Genomic DNA, 22,126 nt, shown 5'->3' on the forward strand with positions numbered 1-22,126 from the left:
GATGTTATATAGTGACAGTCAGCTAACAAACAAGGTTTCATCTGCTCCACTTACATCAGAGCAATACCCAGTTAGAGGCCTTGGCCCACAGTAGAACATATAGAGAATAAAGAATGACCTTATCTACCTTTGCTTTCCTGAGCCCATATGTTACACATCGAAGTAATAGCTGAAGTATCTATGAAGACATAAAAAAATTATTGGTATGTTATATCATTCAGAATCACAAATGTTTTTTTCCTTAAAAGTTACTTTTCATGATAATAGTATTTTATACTATAAAATACTTTTCAAAGCATTTCCTATATGTACACTAAAAAAGGAAGTTCCTATTTTAAGAAATATAAATTAGAAAACAAAGTTTTTAATAATAAGATTAGCAATAAAATATTAGTTAAAATCCACCACTGTTTTTGTGTTTATTTATTTATTTTTTGGGTATATGCCCAGTAGTGGGATTGCTCAGCCATATGGTCGTTCTATTTTTAGTTTTTTTGTTTGTGTTTATTATTGAAAAGCAGATTCTGGGAGGCTGACACTGTTAAAGATTGTTTATTGTTTTTAAAATGAGGATTGTGAAACTTTTTTTTTTTAACATCTTTATTAGAGTATAATTGCTTTACAATGTTGTGTTAGTTTCTGCTGCATAACGAAGTGAATCAGCTACATGTATACATATATCCCCATATCCCCTCCCTCTTGCATCTCCCTCCCACCCTCCCTATCCCACCCCTCTAGGTGGTCACAAAGCACCCAGCTATGCGGCTGCTTCCCACTAGCTATTTAGTTTACATTTGGTAGTGTATATATGTCAATGCTACTCTCTCACTTCGTCCCAGCTTACCCTTCCCCTCCCCATGTCCTCAAGTCCATTCTCTACATCTGCATCTTTATTCCTGTCCTGCCTCTAGGTTCTTCAGAACCATTTCTTTTTTAGATTCCATATATATGTGTTAGCATACGGTATTTGTTTTTCTCTTTCTGACTTACTTCACTTTGTACGACAGACTCTAGGTCCATCCACCTCACTACAAATAGTTCAATTTCATGTGAAACTTTTAATATCAAACACCTTCAACATAATTAAAGGGATGACAGGAAACATGAGAGCAGTCCTTTTAAGTATAGTTCAAAGGCTTTATCACTGTAAGTAAACTTATTTTATTTAGAGGTGGGAAATTTGCCCATGGTGCATCTGCATTACTCAGATTAAAGCTATGAGGAAGTGGTTCAAAATTTAAAGGAATAAGAAAGTCTCTTATGAGAAGCCCTAAGAGCTATTATTGGATAAGTGGAGGGGAAAAAAGTTATCCTGAATCTCTTGCTTAGAGTGTGAAGTATATTTGGGGCTATCCACATTAGAACCATACCACCCAGCAGCCAGGTATATAGAAAAAAGAATACATGTATCAATAAAAATAAACTAAAGCTCTCCCTGGGCAAGCCACTGTTGGAGTCATTCGTTTTCTCAAGTCTTCTTCTTTATACTTATTTGTGTCTCTACCTTAATAAAATCCTATTTGGAAAAATATAGCTAAATTTTTAAAAAGAGTTTAAGCACAAAAATCAAATGAAAAGGGCAGAGAAATTCAAAATCTATAAAGGTGACAAGAAAATATTAGAAAAATACAAGCTAATGATTAGGAATAAGAAAAGAGGCCCTAAAAGTTTAATGGACAAAGAACACTATGGATAAAGAAAGATGAAAACAATTAAAAAAAATAACGAGGGCTTCCCTGATGGCACAGTAGTTGAGAGTCCGTCTGCTGATGCAAGAGACACGGGTTCGTGCCTCGGTCCAGGAGGATCCCACGTGCGCGGAGCGGCTGGGCCTGTGAGCCATGGCCACTGGGCCTGCGCGTCCGGAGCCTGTGCTCCGCAGCGGGAGAGGCCACAGCAGTGAGAGGCCCGCGTACCGCAAAAAAAAAAAAAAAAACGAAATGGAAATAAAATCATTAACCTGAGACACTGAAAGCAGGAAAATAAAAACCACCGTTTAATAAACATAATACTAATAATAAGAACAGAGCAATGCTAATTCAAAAGCCAAACACCTTCACTCAGAGATTCTTCAAACTGCTTTGCCTTCTCAAGTTTTTTGTGAAAATTTTACTTAGCAAATAATTGCAAAGTAGAAAGCTAAAGAACAGAAAGCACAGCTCCTGGCCTCATACCAATGGCTCCTATCCCTAGTGCCCTGGCTTTTCTAAGCCACTTATGTGAGATGACACAATTCCTTAAAGAATGCTGAGCAGTCCCAGTTGTCTTATCTCCCATGAACAATCGATGGGTAAAACCAAACAAAGACCCAACAGACCCACCCATATCCCACACCCTGCAAAAAAAGTGGTGTGAATTTGCAGTCAAAAATTTAATCAGCTCTCTAAGAAAGCTCTTTGCTTTTTTTTTTTTTTTTAGGGGTCAGTGCTTATCCTAAAAGTAGCAGGTATGCCTACTAAGGACACGAGTTAATGACAGGAAATCATCTTTTTTTTTTTTTTTTTTTTTTTTTTTTGCGGTACGCGGGCCTCTCACTGCTGTGGCCTCTCCTGCTGCAGAGCACAGGCTCCGGACGCGCAGGCCCAGCGGCCACGGCTCACGGGCCCAGCCGCTCCGCGGCATGTGGGATCTTCCCGGACCAGGGCACGAACCCGTGTCCCCTGCATCGGCAACTACTGCGCCACCAGGGAAGCCCAGGAAATCATCTTTTTGAATCTAGTTTCTAACATGCTTTTTCCCCCCACTATTGTGTTTTTAATTTGGCAAGAACTTAACCCTTTAAGTATTCACAGGTGTGTTAAGATAATCACTTTCTATATAAAATTCCAGGAAATGTCTGCTCTTTGAAATCCTAGCATTCCTAAATAAACTTTAGAGCTATTAGAAATCTTCAAATCAATAACTCACTATCTCTAAATTTTACAGATGAAGAAACTAAACACAGAGGGATTAAGTGACTTGCCCAAGATCATGGAGCAAAAAGAGACCAGAACCCAAGTTTCTTTAAGTCTCAGTTCAATGTTCAAAGAACAAAATATAAATTCAATGGGAGGAATTACTAGGATTCAGCCTTTTAGAAGTAATATGTATTGACTGGCGAAAAAACTGCAAAACAGCATTACATTATAATCCCAGTTCTATTTTTCAAAAAATTATACATACACGTACATATATATATACAGAGAGAGAGAGAGAAAGGGAGAGAGGGTGGGCGGAGGGAGGGAGAAAGGGAAGAACATCTGGAAGAATAATACCAAATTGGTAATATGTAGACTATGTGGGACATAAAGCGGGGTCTAGTGGCAACAGAAACTAAGTTTATGAGTTTCTGTACTGTTGAATTTTACAGACCGCATATGTTGATGGAATAATCATGTTTTTGCTTTTTAAAAAATGTGAACAAAAATTTTTCACTGAGAAAATGCATCTCAAAATGATTTGTCTCCCCCTCCCCTTCCCCTCTCTTGTGTGTATGCACAATGTGTGTGTGTGTGCGCGCGCGCGCACACACACACACAACTTGAAAGATATTATTTTGTAATTGGGGTTGACCTTGAAATTATCTTAATTTGACTTCACATTAAATGTGGTCTTCCTTAAGAACAGCATAACATTAACACGTTAAAATAATTCTAACAAGTTGGGGTAATTAAAGAAATTAAAAGTTGGAATTTGAATTATAAAATGCATTTAAGGAATTTTCCTTTATACACCTGAAACTAACACAACATTGTAAATCAACTATACTTCAATTTTTAAAAAATTTTTAATTAAAAAAAGTTTTCCTGGGCTCCCTAGTGGCGCAGTTGTTGAGAGTCCGCCTGCCAATGCAGGGGACATGGGTTCGTGCCCCGGTCCGGGAAGATCCCACATGCCGTGGAGCGGCTGGGCCCGTGAGCCATGGCCGCTGAGCCTGCGCATCCGGAGCCTGTGCTCCGCAACGGGAGAGGCCACAACAGTGAGAGGCCCGCGTACCACAAAAAAAAAAAAAAAAAGTTCTCCTTTAAATACATAATAGTAATAGAAAATGAATTAATACTTTTGTAATGAATAAGAGTATATATAATTTAAAAATTACTTTCATATAAATGCATACTGCTAAAGTGGTTTCAATCATGTTAAAAAAAAAAAACCCAGCATTCTTGGTAGGCTAAACATTCCTCCCATAAGTTTATTATTATACTACAGCATTCCTTGCAAAGTGGTAAAGACAATGATAAACTTGAGCTCAGTCCTCTATGTAGATTATGAGTTTCAAAATCAATAGGTCCAAACAATGAGAGTTTATCATACAGTTCTCAATGGAATCTTATGCTGGTTAGCTGCCCATCAAGGTTATTTAGCTTAATTCTCCCATATTTTGGAATTTTAAATATCTGTCCAAAGAGTAAGGGATGTCTTAAGTGAGTAAATTGTATTTTCTTCACTCCTCTCTTCACTTCCTTCTCAACCCGTTGAAATCTGGTGCCTACCTCTGCATTCCCACTACAGTTATTTACACAAAGACCCTTCATTGCCAAGTTTAATGCTTCCTTCACCAATGCCATTATGCAAAGATGCTCCTGATTTTCTAGTTCCTCTAACCAATCCTTTTCTGATTCTTTCACTAGCTTGCCTCACTCTGTACAGGACTTGGACAGTAAAGTCTCTCAAGGTTTCATTCTATTAGAGCCTCTTCTCCTCCTCTCATTTTCAACTACCATCTTCATGCAGTTATTCCCTATTCATATCACCAACCTAGAACTTTCTCCTACACCAAAACCACATATCTAATGACCTGCAGCAGAGGTTCAAAAACTTTAGGAAGCATCAGAATCACCTGGAAGGCTTGTTCAAAAAGAGATTTCTAAGCTCCACCCCCAAAGCTTCTGGTTTAATAGGTCTCAGTAGAACCCAAGAATCTGCATTTCTAATAAGTTCCCAGGTGACACACTTTGAGACCCACAGGCCTGCAGGAATCTCCCTTGGATAAGCCATAGGTACCTTAATTTCAACACGACCTAATGAGTCTCCCAGCATCTACTCTGGTTCCCTCCAAACCATTCTTACACAGCACCTAGAGTGATCATTCTAAACTTGATCATTTCATGATCCTCTGTTTAAAATATTCTAATGGTTTCCAAGGCGCCTTAAGACAAAAATCAAAATCCTTAACAAGGTCTATCAAGGCTCGCATGACCTGGCCCTTGCCTACTGCACCACGTTATCACTCTTTTTTTTTTTTTTAAACACTCCAGTCACAGGGGACTATTTCAATCAATTCCTAGCAAAAGCAAAGTTCCTTGCTGTGCCAGGATATTTAAACAAGATGTTCTGCCAGAAATATTCTTCTTTTTTCCCTCAGCTTAAGTCACCTTCCTTTGCTCCCCTCCCCACCCACTAGGTCAGCAAAATCTTCTATCACCCTCTATTTCCTCCTCTTAGCACTGTCCACAATGGTGATTACACAGTGAATTGTTCAATCAGTAGTTTACTGTCTGTTCCCCACCCTTCCCACACACACAAACTCAAAGAAGTCGCATGTCTATCTAGTTCCCAATAACTTTTCTGCCCCTGCATAGTGACTTACCCTCAAATATCTGTTGAATTAAAGGTCTTGTAACATTAAATTATTTTGAAACCTCAAAAGGAAAAAGTATTATTAAAAAGGGACTAGAGGCATTTTTTAATATCCTTTAATACTCACAAATGAGGAAGCTTCATTAAACTCTACCATCTAGGAGTTTAAATTAAGAAAAATAATGCCTTCAAAAGATAAAATGAAATCTTCCTATCACAAGTTCTTCTTCAACAAGATATATAGGTATATCATTGCTTAGTATCTGTACCAGTAGAGTACAGCACTGATATACAAAACCATTCAGTAATATAAATATGTTTATAATGCAGCCTAGTATAATTTTTGCAAAAAAGTTATTTTACATGTAAACCTGCAACAGAGAGTACACTCACGCTTAGCAACACAAGTGGTTTTAGTTCATGCTAGGAAATGGGATAGGGTAGCTGCCTGGAATTAAACCTAAATACAGATAACCACAAATTATGTAATAAATATGAATGTAACTGAGAAATTATTATGCAAGCAAATGTTATATAATCTGTTTTTTTTGTTATATAGACTCTGATCTCCTTTAAATGGAAAAAATATCTGCCACGTATAATTCATTCACCAACTCTTTCTCTGAAGCGCATGCTAATTCAGCATAGCACTGGCCTAAGTCGCAAACAGAGAACAAGTGTAACTATCTTAAGATGTAACTTTAACTAATATAGCAGAATTTATATCCAAATAAAGGTTATCTCCATTCAGAGTAGTCATTTTTAGAGACCATTTCAACTTGCCATCATACAAAACAATTCTCGAACTCCTCTAATCACTTTCTTAGCTACCATATAAATGACACAAGAATAATAGGTTTCATCCTTTTGGTCACTGATTATTTTTAACGAAAAATGACATTTCTCATTTTGATCCCTAATTTTAAGTATGAGACCCTGTTCAGAATCACTTCCTCACTTTTCCCAAATATCAAATCCATTCTCAAGAGATGTTATTCGCCACCACAGAATATAGGTAAAAGAATGAGGCTGAAGGCACTAAAGAAATGCCAAAATAGTTTCAAAAGTGTTTCTGAAAAACAGTGACATTACTGAAATAAATTCAAGATAACTTTGAACACATCAATCATCTCTTAGACATATAAGTTTTAATATGCTTATTTAAAAGCTGGTCACACATTTCTACTTTGGGCACAACTCAAAGACAGGCCTGATTCCTGACTTCTGGTTTTCCTGAATAACAAATGATATAATGCAAAAGCACATTTACTATGAAGTATAGATTAAGAAACGGAACAAATTCTAACACTAAAATCTGGTGGTCTACTCTAACGACATGGCTTGAAAAGGTAGTACTGTATACCAAAAAGAACATGGCTACAGAATGACATAGACCAAGGTTCAACTTCTTGCTTGGCCCTTTAGTACCTACATGACTGAGCGTGTTACTTGAACATGGAGTCTGTACAACATCAATAATTCTATCTGTAAAATGGGAAAAATACCATCTATTTCAGAGCTATTATAAGGACTATATTACATAATATATCATCTGATTGTAATTCTACCCCCTAGCATCATCAAGGAATCCTCAAAAGAACCTAACAGGCTATCTGTTCCAACTCTCCATTTTATTAAGACCCACAGAGACTAAGTGGTTTGCCAAGGTCACAAAGTTATTTAGCAGGAAAGACAATACTTCTGGCAGGCTTCTTATTTTCCCAGTGCGTCTGTTTACTAAATCAGTTGGTGTTTGTAATGCTAGGTTGCACAAGCCTGTGACATAGGGTCTCAAAGAGTGTTTCTGAGACAGTAAAATCAAGGTCTCTTAAGGACAGTATTTGGAAATATTTCCCTGTCAATCAAGTATTAATAATTTAGTCCTATATATTAAATGTCTCCCTTGGATTTTAAGTCTTTGTTTTTCAACTTAGATATTTTAAATTACAGCTAAAACTACCTCATTCAGAGTAAATTTTCACTATTTTCTTAAAAGGTTCTTTTCTAAGGAAAATATGAACCTAGTTTGAAATCAAGATACTAGGAAAAAGTGAATGTGTTTCTCATTAATTATGGTAACTGGTTATAATCAACCAAGAGACTTACCCCAGTTTCCTACAAGTAAATTCATACCCATACTTAAGGTGATGGCTCTTTATTAAGGATCAAAGCTTGAAATGCAAGATCTAAAGTTAATTCAAGATAATCTCAAGGAATTTTATTACCGATTTTCTTATTCAATCCCAAAAGCAATTTCTTCATATTTTGATACAGCTAAGGATGGCTTTTTATCTTGGGCATGAAAGAAAAATGAGTGTCTGAGTGCCTAACTCTGGCCTAGATGCTTCTGGGTTTTGAATCCAAGGTATAAATACCACAACCAAAGTACTGATCATCTTTAATTTATCATGTAAGTAACCAAGACACGTAATTACACTTCCACATGCCAATTCAAAAAGGATCTATGAGAACCAACACAATTTTTAATACTTCAATTAAAAATGACTACCAAAAATAAGAAACTATGGAAATAACTCATATTCAAAGACTGTTCCTAAAAGAAAACTGATCAATATGGTGACAATGAAAAAATTCTTGGAGAATCCAAAAAAAAGCATATATTTGCTGAATTTAATTAAAATCATTATTCGTCTCATAGCCACAAAATGTATCACTGGTTAATTTCAACTTGTAAGTTTGAAGAGGCTAATTACTACTACTGTAAATTAAGAAGAAGCCCCAAAATAACCAAATAAGACCTTGCTAAACACTAAATATGTTAAGCAATCAACCTCTTAAAATGAGTCTCTGTTTTCACAGAGGAATTTTTCCTCAGTAATGACAGAGTATTGTTTTTCTAAATTCCTACACTCTAATCATAAATTCCTGGGAAAATAAAGACCATAATTTCCCAAGTAATCAAACCTTTGAAAAACAGTCACAGTACTATCCATATAATGCTGAAGGTTCTATTTTAAAATTTCAGGAAAAGTGAGAAAAAGTACCAAAACTATAAACCTAAGAGAAGCAATAAAGGATACCGTAATGAGGCAGACAAAAAGGATAGTAATTATGACAGGTATCTAAAAGGACAAATACATGAAATTTGCTTAGAATACATGAAAATTTGCTTAGAATACATGAAAAAGGTAAAGCAAAAGACATATAACCATGATCTAATCAAACCTGTGGATTGTAAAACCAAGAGTTCCACAGAATAGGAGAAAGTTCACAAAATAATCAGTAAATAGACATCAATGTTAGGGAATATTCACACCTTTGACTTCCCCTACAGTGGGCAAATAAAGAAACTACACAAGAGCCAGTTTCTTTTCTAAGCTACTTTAAATTTCAAATAAGCATGTACTATGTAGGTTCCACAGTATCTTACATAATCAGGCCAAATCTAGGGGTTTAAGCCTTCCAAATCACAGCCCTTCTGACAGGATCTCAACTTCAAAGTAGTCAGCATTTAAAAAATCTGGATTACATAAATTTCTGATTGCAAGAGAATTATAACTCCAATCATAAAAGACACACTTTCCAGCAGTCAAAACCATAGCTGTAGAAGAAAGAGCTACAAAGTCTAATGAGAGAAGGCCTGAACAAGATTAACAGAGAAATGCAGCAATATCATGGAAGAGAGGGAAGTAAACAGACAAATTTAAATTTATTTGCCCAGGATAAATTATAATCAATCAATTTTCCTAAAGATTCAGGAAAGGAGACTGGGAAATAAAAAAGAGAATAAGGTATAAAAAATTTAGAACAGTGCTGGGAAATTTTTTTGAGTATAAAATGAGAGGAGATGAAAATTACAGCCTTCATGAACCAGCTAGGCAATCTAAGCTCAACATTTAAAGTACCAAAGATAACTAGGTAGAAGAGACAGAAAAGTTATAGAGAAAAAGATCAATAACTAAGGAACCAAAGCAGATATCACAATTAAGGCAGAGAAGTAAATGAAAAAGAATAACACCTCACCTGCCTGGACACAGTTGAGAAACAGAAAATAAGTAATGAATAATCAAAATGTCACAAGAGTCATGGGCTTACAGCTGACATGCCATTCTCTGGAGAAAAGTCACTATTTTACGCACAATCCTAAATGGTCTCATTCAGTTTCCAAGGAACAAATTAGAAATGGCAAGAGAATCATAATGACATGTACAAGTTGGGGCAGATGACAACAGAAGAGGAAACAGAAAAACTAAGAAGCAAATAAGAATTCAAAAGCATACAAATTTTAGGACCGACTGGCATAAAGATACAAAATACCTATACAAATCAATAGTGAAGAAATATCACTGTATTTCAACACAGTATCATGATCACAATTTTTATGATCATTGCATTAACAAAAAAAAATAGGAAAGATCTCTAATAAAAGATGATGGACTGACTACAAATTTTCCCTCCAGTTACTTCAGATCTCCCATTGAAACAAAAACAATTCATACAGAAAAAAAATAAAACCATAAGAGCAAAGAAATTAAAAGTGGGGATGGGGTAACATAGGGGTGGGGGAATGGGAGGTACAAACTACTGGGTGTAAGATAGGCTCAAGGATGTACTGTACAACACGGGGAATACAGCCAATATTTTGTAATAACTGTAAATGGAAAGTAACCTTTATATAATAAATTAAAATTTTTAATTATAATAAAATAAAAAATTAAAATTATAATAAAATAAAAAATTAAATTAAAAATAAGACACACACAAAAAGTGGGGACAGAGTAGAGAGAGAAGTCCATAAATTTCTGAAAGATGAAAGTAGATGTGAAATTGATTGATATCACAAGCAGAGAGAGCCACAGTCTCATCATACCCTTTAAGAGTGATGCAAAAGGTTGGGAACCAATACATCTGACAGAACCCCCAGAGAAGCATGATTGCAAAGGGTTCAGCAAAGGGTGGGAATAATAGTGGGGCTAAAAATAGGAGAATTACATATTACCTGACTGACTGTATAAGGGACTACATTTTCTATCCCCCATCTCCAAGCAGCACCTGAACAACTGACATTTACTCCCTGGCAAAAGCACAGTCAGCTTTTCTCTAAAGAAAGTGAATAACTGTCTAGGGGATGCTGGCACAGAGTAATAAAGCCTTTTTATCTGGCATTTAGAGGGCCCACAGCCTGGAAGCTGGCTCCCCTCCCTCTTACCCTAAAATGCTTGTCAATATGTAGGCCCCACCCTATACTGTTCTGCCCTAAAGTGCTGTGCCCAGAATTCCTACTAAAAAAAAAAAAAAAAAAAAACACCTAATAGGGAAAACAGTCCAAGGAACAGGGTGAGAGGGGAACACCCAGACCAGGAAGCTGGTCCTTCTTTCTGAAACATGAAGAGACAACCAATCCAGGCATATAAGGAAAACTAAGTACGGGAAAAAAAAAGATTACAAACATAAAAGCTGGCCAGACGGGAAAAGGAAATAATTGAGGAAACACAAAATCTCTTTTAAAAATCTACTTTGCACTTTCTGAGACTAAAGAGAGTACTACAACATAAAACAAGAAAAGAATGGCAGAAAAAGAGAACAAGAAAATTCAGGGATTACCCTCTCCTCAACAAATCAGCCAAAAAACTAGGAAAAAAAAATCCCCTGAACACAGAGCAAAGAGAATCACAAAATATGAAAGTAAAAATGAGATGAGGACTAGTCCAAGACAGAAAACATCTGCCTACTGAAGAACAAACAAGCAAACAAGAAAATGAAGGGAAGAAAATATCAAAGACAGGAGAGAATTTCTTAGAGCTGAAGAATCTGATTCAAATAATAAGGGCAACTGAGTGCCTAAAACAAATATAAACAAAACAAAACAACATGTACAGCTCATTATGAGTTTGCAGCAGAAAGATAAAACAGAGATGATCCTAAAAGTTTTCAGACAGAATAAAGAACAAATCACCTTAAAAGGGTAGTGAATTAGATGACACCTGATTTCGAATCAGCATCCCTGGCACTGAAAGACAACCAAGCAATGCTTTCAGAGTCCCAAAGGAAAATTATTTGCAGCCTACAATACTGTGCCCAAACTATCAGTCAAATATGAGAACAGAATGAAAATATTTTTATCCATAGAATAATTCAGAAAACTTGCCTCTCAAACACACTTTTTTTGGAAGTTGTACTCCAAAAAAAAGATCAAATAAATTTAGTAAAAAAGGAAGATCTATAATAGAATGGACCCAATTCAAGAGGACAGTGAAAGGAAGTTCCAGAAAGAGACCTAAAAGGCAACTAGTCCAAATTGAAGCAGAATTACAATTACGCCAGATAAACAGGGGATACAATACAACAGGTAGTATGATGAAGAGTTGGTAGAGACTATGATAAAGGCATACAATACCAGAAAAGGGGGCAATTAGAAACACCAAGAAAATAGGAAGTCATGTCCATTGTTTTTAATTCAATGGCTAGATTTTGAGCAACTGATAAAATAAAATAAAATACACTGGACCTTGATGGTATCAAGGTATTTTTCTTCAAGTGGCCCAAGGGCTGCTTAATACGATCTGTAGAAAAGAAATCATAATCTGAGCATACTACCTGGCCTAGGATTAAATGATATTTACATAGTCATAGTATCAAAACCATATCTTGGGTTTTGTCATTTAGTGATGGACATATGGATGTGACAGCTGGGGTTGGGGGGGGGAATGGGGGAAATGTGTTTATCTAGGCAAGAAGAAGTATAGCTACCAGTCTAGAAAGAAAAGGAAAGAAGAAAGAAAAAGCAGAAAATGCAGACAATGTCTAAACTGATAAATTAGCAGAAGTGTAGATCGACATTCAATAGAAACTAGTATGTTTTATAAAAGCAGCATAGCTTCCTTTGCTGCACATTCGTAAACCAACCTCCCCCATGAACTCCACCCATCTCCTAAGGGGAGAAAACGTCCATTAATTAAAGGTAAGTTTCTTTCAGTTTAAAATAATTTCTTTCAGGTTAACTCTGTTTTTAAGGCAGCAGTTCTCTGCTGGGGGTGATTTGCCCCCCAAGGGACATTTGGCAATGTCTAGAGACATATTTGGTTGTACTTTAGTGGAGGTGCTACTGGCATCTAACAGGTAGAGGACAGGGATGCTGCTCTATAGTCTACAATACATGGGACAGCCCTCACCACAACAAAGAGTTATCCAGGCCAAAATGTCAATAAAGCCAAGTTGGAGAAACCCTGCTTTACCAGAACTCTTCAGACTTTTACAGAAAAACGTTTATAGTTTCTGTTCCTTATTCTTATCATGGTATCTGGATGTAGAGGAAAGCTTTCATGGGCACAGGGAATGTTACGGATGGTCTGAACGTGGACCCATGTGCCCTCTGGGTCCTCACGGGCCTCTGAGGTTTGATAAGAGTCGTAATGGCATATACTGATGAGGATGCTGCAGCAGCATCCAGTGACCTCCTAACCTGGCCCCTCAGCTCCTGTTGCTATGGATATTCTTAGGGCCTCAACTACCTCTTCTAAGCAGCCCATGCTTGGGTTAAGGCCATACTAGCTGCTTAACAAATAAACATCAGTGACTTCACACAACTAAAATGTCTCCTTAAAATTATACACTCCGTCGTGAGTGCTCCTGTTTGGTGCACAGCTTTCTTTCACATGGTAATCTGAGGGACTAGAGATCTTCCCAATCTTATTATCACACCTGAAGAGGCCCAGCCTCTGCATCTGGCCCTTGGATTGGAAAAGAGAAGGTGGAGAAACACAGCCGCTTTTCTCCCACCTCAGTTCAGAAGGGACAGTGCATCACTTCCATTCACACTCTCCTGGTGAAAAGTCGTCTTCTGGTCCCACCTAGATGCAGGGAAGGAGGATAGGGATAGAGGAGAGAATGACTGAGAAACGTGTTCCTGTCTGGGCAGCCACCTCCCAGTGTTAACTGAACTAAGGCAAGAGAGAGAACAAATTCTGGTGGGCATTGAGCTGAATCTGCCACAGCCGCCCTCTCCACAATGTCTATAACATGGTCTTCCCCTCACAACAGTACCCTCATGACAGGCTTGCTAGCTCTCACTCTGTTAACTTCTATTTCCTTCACTAGGATTATGTGAGAACTTCCAGATCTCTTTCATACCACATAAGAACAGGAAAATCACAGGGTGCATCTCTGGGCCTTGCTTTGCCTAAACACACCATATTCTTCTCCTGAAGCCATCTCATGTCAGCATAGGGCCAGTATAGGGCAATAAGCTAGTTAAGTGGCTGTGCAGGTTCTGAACGTAAGCAGCCTGGCTCCAGAGCCTGTGCTAGTCTGCCTCCCTAGATTTCTAAAATAATAGGTAGTTAAGAGAGTCCTTCCCTGATCATCCACATCTTGCGAAAGAGCCTAGGGAACTATTACAAACTCCCCACTCTGATACACAGCACTGTTTTTCTTTACCTCTGGATCGCTGATCTTAAATGTTATTATAGTCAAAACAACAGGCAAAATTATACAGTAAGCAAAACTTGTCTTCAGAAGTCCCTCACCCTACTCTCTACTTGAACAATGTACCTGTGCCTTCATGTCCAAGGAATCCCACCTCATTATTCTTACCCAATAATAGTGTTACTTAGACTGAACTGCTGTCTCCCCAAATCTACCATACTCTGACCCCATTAAAAAGTACTTACACAGGACTTCCCTGGTGGTCCAGTGGTTAAGAATCTGCCTTCCAATGCAGGGGACGCAGGTTTGATCCCTGGTTGGGGAGCTAAAATCCCACATTTCGGGGCAACTAAGCCCCTGCGCCGCAACTACTGAGCCGGTGCACTCTGGAAACTGCGTGCCACAACTAGAGAGAAGCCCGTGCGCCGCAACTAAGACCCGACGCAGCCAAATTAAATTAACTAAAATTTTTTTTAATTTTGGAAAAAAAAAAGTACTTAAACAGACTGTAATTTTCACAGGGGCCTGAGCCTTCTTTGTAAGAAGCTATGTAATCTGATAAACTACTACTGCTAATAGTGGCATCGGGCAGCCAAAAAACAAGTTACTTTAATGGTGGACATTTCAAAAGGATAGCTTTTAATTACACAGATTAGTGTCCCTCAAATATCACTCATAAAAATCATCCATACCAATTCTGCACATCAGTTTTACTCTTTAAAAAAAAAGCATGAATTTTAAAAATTGTAACAAATCACCTTAAAATACTGTATCTACTGTACTATATGTCCTTATAGTTCCAGTTTAGTCTGGAATTTCCTAGTGAGAAAATGGCAACTGAATGAACAATAAAGAATTATTTGCTTTACTCCAAGTAAAACATAGGATGTCAGTCAAAACACATGAAATGAAAAAAACTGAGGTCATCTTATTACAAACTGTATTTTCATCAAATCATAAAGTCAAGATAGACTGAGAAAGATCATAAAGGTCAAGACCTGTCACAAGGGGCAACTGCAAATAAACTATACAAGGCATTATAATGTGACAGTCAAAAGGACAGGTTCTGATGTCAAAGGTCAGGTTAAACCTCAAATTCAAATCCTTTTGATAAGCTCCACCACCTGCTGCTTAGCCTCCCTGTGACTCAGGTTTAGCTCAAATCCTGGCTCTGCGGCCTACTACTTAATCTCTCAGTGCTTGAGGTTTAAAAAAGGACAAGAAAATAGTCTGATCTGGGGGGGGGGGGGGGTCACTGTCAAGTATATATGTCAAGTACCTGATACATAGTTAGCAGTCAACACGTATAAGCTATTATTATTATTATGACCAACCACTCCTACTAGGACACCTTCAGGAACTATCAATCTCCCTCTGAATCTATCATGTTTTTAACAACCCTGAATCAAACAGTTTCTCCTTTTTATCTGAAAAGAGTCTTGAAACTCAAAAAACATTTCCTCTTTTTTTTTCAGGCCTTTGTGAATATGGAAGGTGGTGGGTAACTAGCTTATCGTTTGAAGATTCAAGACTCTTTTTTAGTCTTTTTATAGTACAATTCCCTCCCAAATGTTACACAAAGGACAGCCTGCTCCATGGATTTAAACACTGCAAAGAGTTCACAAAGTATAATGAAATTTTGAGATTCATAAAAGGACAAACAGCTACTGGAGCAAAAAGCTTAGATAGGTTGATGCAAAAGTCTATTAGCCTGCTCACAAAATATTGAATTCTAACGTAAAGCACAGCGGATAGAGATTCCTCATGGTTTACAGTCACTCAGACCACTAAAAACATATAAAGGATATTTTGGGTAACTTTTTCCTTAATAGTAGGAAAATGCTCTGTTTTTTCCACAACAATGAATACACAGATTGCATGATAGGCAAGGGCAATTTCTTCAAAAGCAAATTCTGTAGAGAACAAAGCCTAAAGGCTCAGATTTTTCAGTAACACATATCCCTTAAAGCTTTACATATTCGAGGTATCTACCATTCCTCGCGGTTTATAACATGAAGAAGTAACACAATTAAGCCTCATTTATATCAGAAAGCATTATGCCTGACTGAAAGAAAACTAAGCATCTAGAATTTTGATACTGATAAATTTAAAGGTTAACACCATAGATCAATGCAAAGGTCAAGTAGATTTAGAGTTCGTGATAAATTCACCAAAATATTTTTAAAGATCTAAAGACAAAAAAAGTTTTTAAATAATTTGATGTTTGATTTCTCCTATGTGTTAATATTGAAATATGCACTTTCATATACATTATGTAATCTCATTCCCCCAACAACCTTGTGGGATAAGGATTATCCTCCTCCTTTTACAAATGAGAAAACTAAGGCCCAGTGATTTGCCTAAGGACACCTGCTTGTATAAAATGCAACCAGAAATCCAATTCAAATTTTCTAACCCCCAGATCAATGCTCTTGCTTTCACTGTACCATTGTCTCTTCCAAAACTCAACTACTCTAAATTTTAGCTCTTATAAAGTGTGCCAATCTTTTTATCTGGGAGAGGTAACAGTTATGAGGGAAGAAGAAAAATTCTTCAGAATGTTACCAAAAAAGACTCACTGTGTTTAATCTGACATGACTACCCAGTCCAATTTAAATGCTTTGGTTCATGCTGTCTACCCCTCTTAGAACACCTGCTTATCATCAGATATACAGCTTTCAGAAGACTTAAATGAAGAATCACCTCCTCCAAGAAAGTTCCCCAGATTAAATGACCTGCTTCCCTCCTGCCAAGCCAACATCATTTCTTTGTCACCTCACTGCTTGTATCTAATTTGAACTACATTATCACATACTCCTCTTTGTTCTCCAGTTGTACATCTGGAACTACATTTTTTTATTCGATGACTATTAAGCATTTGGAAAGTCAATGGTCCTTGCTATCATGGAGAGCTTACATTGTTTCCAATTTTAATAAAAGTAAGAATAACATAGGGTAGAAGAATTTGATGTTTCAGAACAAGAACTCCTTTCCTACAAGGTCTCTGAAGAAAGCTCTCCTTGCAAACTTGATAACATTTTTCAGGGAGGAAAAATCCCTTCTATCATGTGTTCTGGATGAGACCTTCAACTTCATGCCTTTGAGAGGATATATGAGAGGGTGGGGACCAAGGTGGAAGGAAGATCTAAAATCTTTCAGGGATTTCCTGAAAGAAAATACTGACATGAAATCTTCACACATTAGTCCAGCTATCTCTTCCTGTGTCCTAACCACAAGGAAACTATACTTCAATCTCCTTGCACGCAGGCACCTTCATTAATGAAGTATGTACAGACTTTTTAATTCAAGTTGTATTTATGTATTATTTGTAGGTCATATTCATAAGAATAAGATAGCACCTATGTCTTCTACTTTTAAATCCCCCAATGCTCCAAAATCATCGCTATAAATGTGTTCAGCTTTCGATAACATAGATATTAAAACATAAAACTTCAAGTATTATTAGGATAAGGATTTTCCAAAATAATATTAGAAAACTACATCTAAGTATCAATTCTTTATTTTGTCATTCATGCTTCAATTCAAGTAACATGCTCTTGAAGGATTATTTGTAAACCAAGTTTAAATGTACTAAGAGCTCTCACTAGTTAAATTATGCAATTAGTCCTTTAAAAAGAAAGACCTTTTTATAATGCAAATTTTGTTAATTTTACCACTTTTTTCTTAAATCAAAACTAAAACATAATTTCATTATAAACAGTATATGTACTTACTCCAAAGTATATTTTAAGGCTTTTCAATTCAAAAGAAACCTAAAAACTAGGTATTGCCAAATTTATAGGTGCCATAAATGTTTTGTAAGAAACATATTTGATTGCCTCTAAAATGTAATAATATTCTAACTGAAATAATTGTAGCAGCACCTTTTCATAGATCACAGCTACAACAAATATTATGATTCAATGAAAGAGAAATAAACCATGACCATTTTTAATTAAACAGGCACTTCTAAGCACCTGTGTACAATGTATTGTAGCTCAAATGGTTCAGATGGAATTTGACCACAACAACTTAAGCTCCATAATTAAAGACCTAAAAGGTAGTTCTTATGTTTCATCTATTCCCTTTCCCATTACTTTAAACAGGCATATGGTAGTCATTCTATACATAATTACTATCAATAAAGGGGTAACAAATATTTGAAATTCTCTGTACTTTTAATAGAGGACAAATTGCATGCCTTTACTCTTCCTTCCCCAACCTGTTTCATAAAACTAGCATGATCTTAATAATTTCACTGCAAAACAGGTTCTATCTAGCAAGCACAGAAATTGATCCTAGTCTCTCAGCATGATCAAGTTTAGATGACACTTGATGGGACGGAAGGAGGAAACCTAACAAGCATTCCACCCATGTTCCTCCACAATCCTTGGAATCCTAAGGGAGGGACTAAAAAAAACCAAAAAACACCTTTTAAATGACTATTTGAAAAGACCTAAAGTGGCACTAATTTGAGGTTAACTTTCAGGGGAAGTTAATTAAAAACGAATAATCCTACCATACACAGTGCATTCTACTACTTAGAAGTCATTTACGTCTTCCAGCATCAGAAAGGCAAAAACTTCATTAAATTATTTAAAGTAAACATGCATATATCATCAGTTGGGTAAATTTCCCCATCTGTTTAAGTAGGAGCCCAAGTTACCTATTATTTCAGGCAGCATTTAAATAAAATGAAATTAAGTATGTTCCCCAACCGCACATGTCTCTCATAAAGAAGGGTGTTAAATGACTTTTGTGAATGGAAAATCTGCATATACTGTTGCTTCGCCTCGGCCGGTCTTGAGCGGATGCCTCAATGAACCAAACGCACGCTCTTTGTGAAGCTCCTTGGAACCTGATTCCATTCTTGAGAAGGCACTCAAAAACATTACATTTAAAAGTACAGCAAAGGCTTCGCCTTCCTCCTACGCTACAAGAAGGCCACAGGAACTGAGGTTTAGAGGAACACCAACCACCATGGCCCTCGGCTGTGCAAGGGCGGGTGAGGTCTGCGATGCGCGGCACAGCCTCCTCTGGGGCTGTCACAGGAAAACGGGAGCCTCGCCTTAACGGCACCAAGTGACAAAGCGCCAGCTCTCCAGGGCGCCGGGGCTTCCGGCGAGACCCTGCCGTCCGCCCAGTCAAACTTCGGGAGGAGGCACACACTCAGGGCCAACAAAAATCTCGTACCGGCCCCTGCCCCTGCCGCGGCTTTGGAAGGTTTGCAGACGCACTTACCGTGGGCCCCAGAACACTCCATCCCCGCCAGCCTTTGGAATTTCCCACTCCAAAAGGGGACAAAGGAGCCAAAGAAAAACTCCCCGGCGCGGGGGCCCGGAGTGCCCGCCCGCCCCAGCTCAGAACGTGGGAGTCAAGGGGTGCAGTCGCCCGTAGGGGTGCGAACCCGCCGCCCCCCAACTCGGGGACCGGCTCGACACTCACCGGTGTGGAGCCCCCGGAGAGGCGGGGCGCAGGCGGCCGGTTCCTCTGGGGCCCGGCACGCGTCCAATCGAACCCCAACTTCTCTCGGCCGCTGTCGCCGGCGGCAGCTGGGGCGCGAGCTCAGACCAAGAGCGCTGCCTGGCCGCCACGGAGGCACTGCCCGTTCGGCCCGCTAGGAGGGCGGGAACTCCGGCCCTGCGGTCTACCAGCCAGGGCGGGCCCCCACTTCCCCTCCGTCTGCGGGCTACCGGCGGCGGCTACCGCCCCGGCGAAAGCAAACACTGCAGCCGCTCGGGCTGCCGCTACCACCACCGCCCGGCCGGGAACGCGTCGCGGCCTAATGCTGTCATCGGCCGAGCCGCCACCTCTTTGGGCATCCAGAGCCTCCGAGATCCTTCACATTCGAGGCCCCGCCCCCGGTCCCGCCCCCTACTAGCGGGCTCCGGTCGCACCCCCTTCCCGTCACGTGACGACGCGCGGAGGCGGCCTTGGAGAACCCTCCTCTGCCTGGCCGGAGACAGCCGGGCTGGAGCAACTGTCAACACCTGGTTCAGGCACAGTCTGAACGCCGCCGAACCGCCTCTGCACCCCCTGGGGCGGTCTCGGGAGGCGAACCTACCGCCGCCCGCCCCGCGCCTGTTGAGGCGAGGTCTTCGGGACCGGTCGTGCAGGGCCCTGCCTCATCTAAGGAGGCTGCACCGGAGAGCTCCCGGGTAGGGCGCAGGGGCCCCCGCCTCCCCAGCCTGGGGCTTGACTAGAGTTTTAGTCAAACAAAGAAAAGCAGAAGGCATCGTGGTGTATGGCTTGGAAAGCAGTAACTACTTGTTCCTATTTCTAGTAGCACGTTAATTGTGACATTTAGTGGACTGGTTTCTTCATGAGAGCTTTTTATTTTTGAGGAGAGGATGCTGCATTTCCTTCACGCTGGGATGCAAATAGCCTAGAATTTTTAATTTGGTTCCTGGTCCTGTTCAGGATCCTTTGTGCCAGTTTTACAGTCATTAAGTTTTATTATGTGTTAGGTTGGTGGCAGTTTAAACAGCTACACAGGAATTTGACAGTTCGTTCCATTTTAAAAAATAAAGCCTAATTCTTGATTTTTTTTTTCAGGTACCTTAACTTTGGACATAACTTTTTGCCTTCCTTTTTAACGGTAGTCCAAGGAACGCTCCCCCCAACCCTGTTATTGAGAGGAAGAGTAAAATGGGAGTGACTAAAAGACAGTAACAATACAAAAATAAGGTAGGTAGAAAAGCAGAAAGATCATAATCAAATTCTGCTAACAATGAAGGCACATGAAAAAGCTTTATATAATAACCAAACTCAGTTTGTAACTCATTTTTCCTTCTAACCCAGAACTAAGTTTTTTTCTTAAGTGATTGTCATCTCCTCATTACATTTTCTTAAGACGGCAGGAAGTATTCTGATCAACTGGATACTTTGAGATGAATTAAGCAATAGAGTTCGGCCTATATAATCCTATGAACTAAGCTATTTCATAGAAACTCTAAGAAATCATGGACTTTAAGTCTTACCATTATTTCATGTTACCCAAGAAAGAAAAGAAATACTGCCAATTAAACTATGCCATGCCACCGATTTTTTAAAGACACATCTTGAACTCAGAGATGTTAAAATATGAAAAACAATGAGTCTTAGAATCTATGAGATATTGTAATGAACTGGTGTTCCAGTGAGGAAAAGATTCTATAGGCTCTGTTCTGAAGTTTGAGAGATTGTACTTGTAGTTCAAATACATATGAAGGAGGTTTAGTATTCTGTGAATGACACAATTTCAGCAAAGCTAGTAATTTTGGAGTTTGTCAGCAGATTGAAGCCTGCCTTCTATTTTCTAGGACAGGGGTTTTCAAACTGGCTCAAACGTCAATTTTTTTTTTTAGTGAAATAGGCTAGACTGGAATCAAAAATGGAAGATCAGAGTGCACATATAATAAGGGGAAGAATTCTTTGTGAAACTTCTGTTTCAGTTATGGGGGAGGGTGCGTATGTCCTGTGTTGTGATTTAAACTGTATTTCTTATTGTGAGTTGCGATCAAATAGATTTCAAAAAGAATGTTCCTAGAGCATAGATAACATGCAAAATATACCATCTGGGCTCCGTTTGTCTGGTGCTTTTCCTTTACTTTGGGAACTAAGACTAAAGATTAGAAGTAGATGAATTGCCTTGCCTAATCCTCTAATGCCTCAACCCCACTTTCTTATACTGTCTGACGAAAACAAATGGTCATTTATTGAAATGGAAAGCACTGTACTGGAATCAAGGAGGCCTAGGTTATAGACGTAACTAACTAGATATGTGGCTAGATAAATTACTCTCTGTATTTCAAGTTCTAATAAAAGTAGGAAGTTGACTACATGCTCTTTAGGGAATGATGCTCAATCTTTATTTCCAGGGGATAATGTTCACATTTGAAACAAGTAGCCATGGTGTACACAGGATTATGCAAATTCTTTTCAAACTAGCTATAACTCCTTTCAGACACACACACCCACACCCACACCCACACACACAAAATCAGAATGCAAGTAAGTGAAAGTGAAGATATTATAGGAAGACAAGTGTAAGTATATTGCAGAATCAGACTTGGGTGCCCTCGCTGGCACATAGTAAAGCCACTCATTAACACCAAGTTGTGGTGAAGGAAAGTACAGAGTTTACTGCAAGATGCCCAATATGGGACCAAGCAAAGAGAAGGAGGAGCTCATGCTGAAAAGA

General features: G+C 38.7%; 1 protein-coding gene across 2 annotated transcripts in view; it reads right to left on the bottom strand.

Annotated features, from left to right (window-relative positions):
- Window positions 1-19,781, bottom strand: part of OSBPL8 (oxysterol binding protein like 8) — a 192,677-nt gene extending 172,896 nt beyond the window's left edge. Inside the window, exon 1 of one of the 2 annotated variants that reach the window (XM_067697393.1) lies at window positions 19,390-19,781. The gene's annotated coding sequence lies outside the window, so the exon portion shown is untranslated. The remainder of the gene's footprint in view (window positions 1-19,389) is intronic. The other variant, XM_067697394.1, reaches the window with a different exon arrangement.
- Window positions 19,782-22,126: the final 2,345 nt, after the last annotated feature.

Source organism: Pseudorca crassidens, chromosome 11, assembly GCF_039906515.1.
Source record: "Pseudorca crassidens isolate mPseCra1 chromosome 11, mPseCra1.hap1, whole genome shotgun sequence".
Classification (NCBI taxonomy): Eukaryota; Metazoa; Chordata; class Mammalia; order Artiodactyla; family Delphinidae; genus Pseudorca; species Pseudorca crassidens.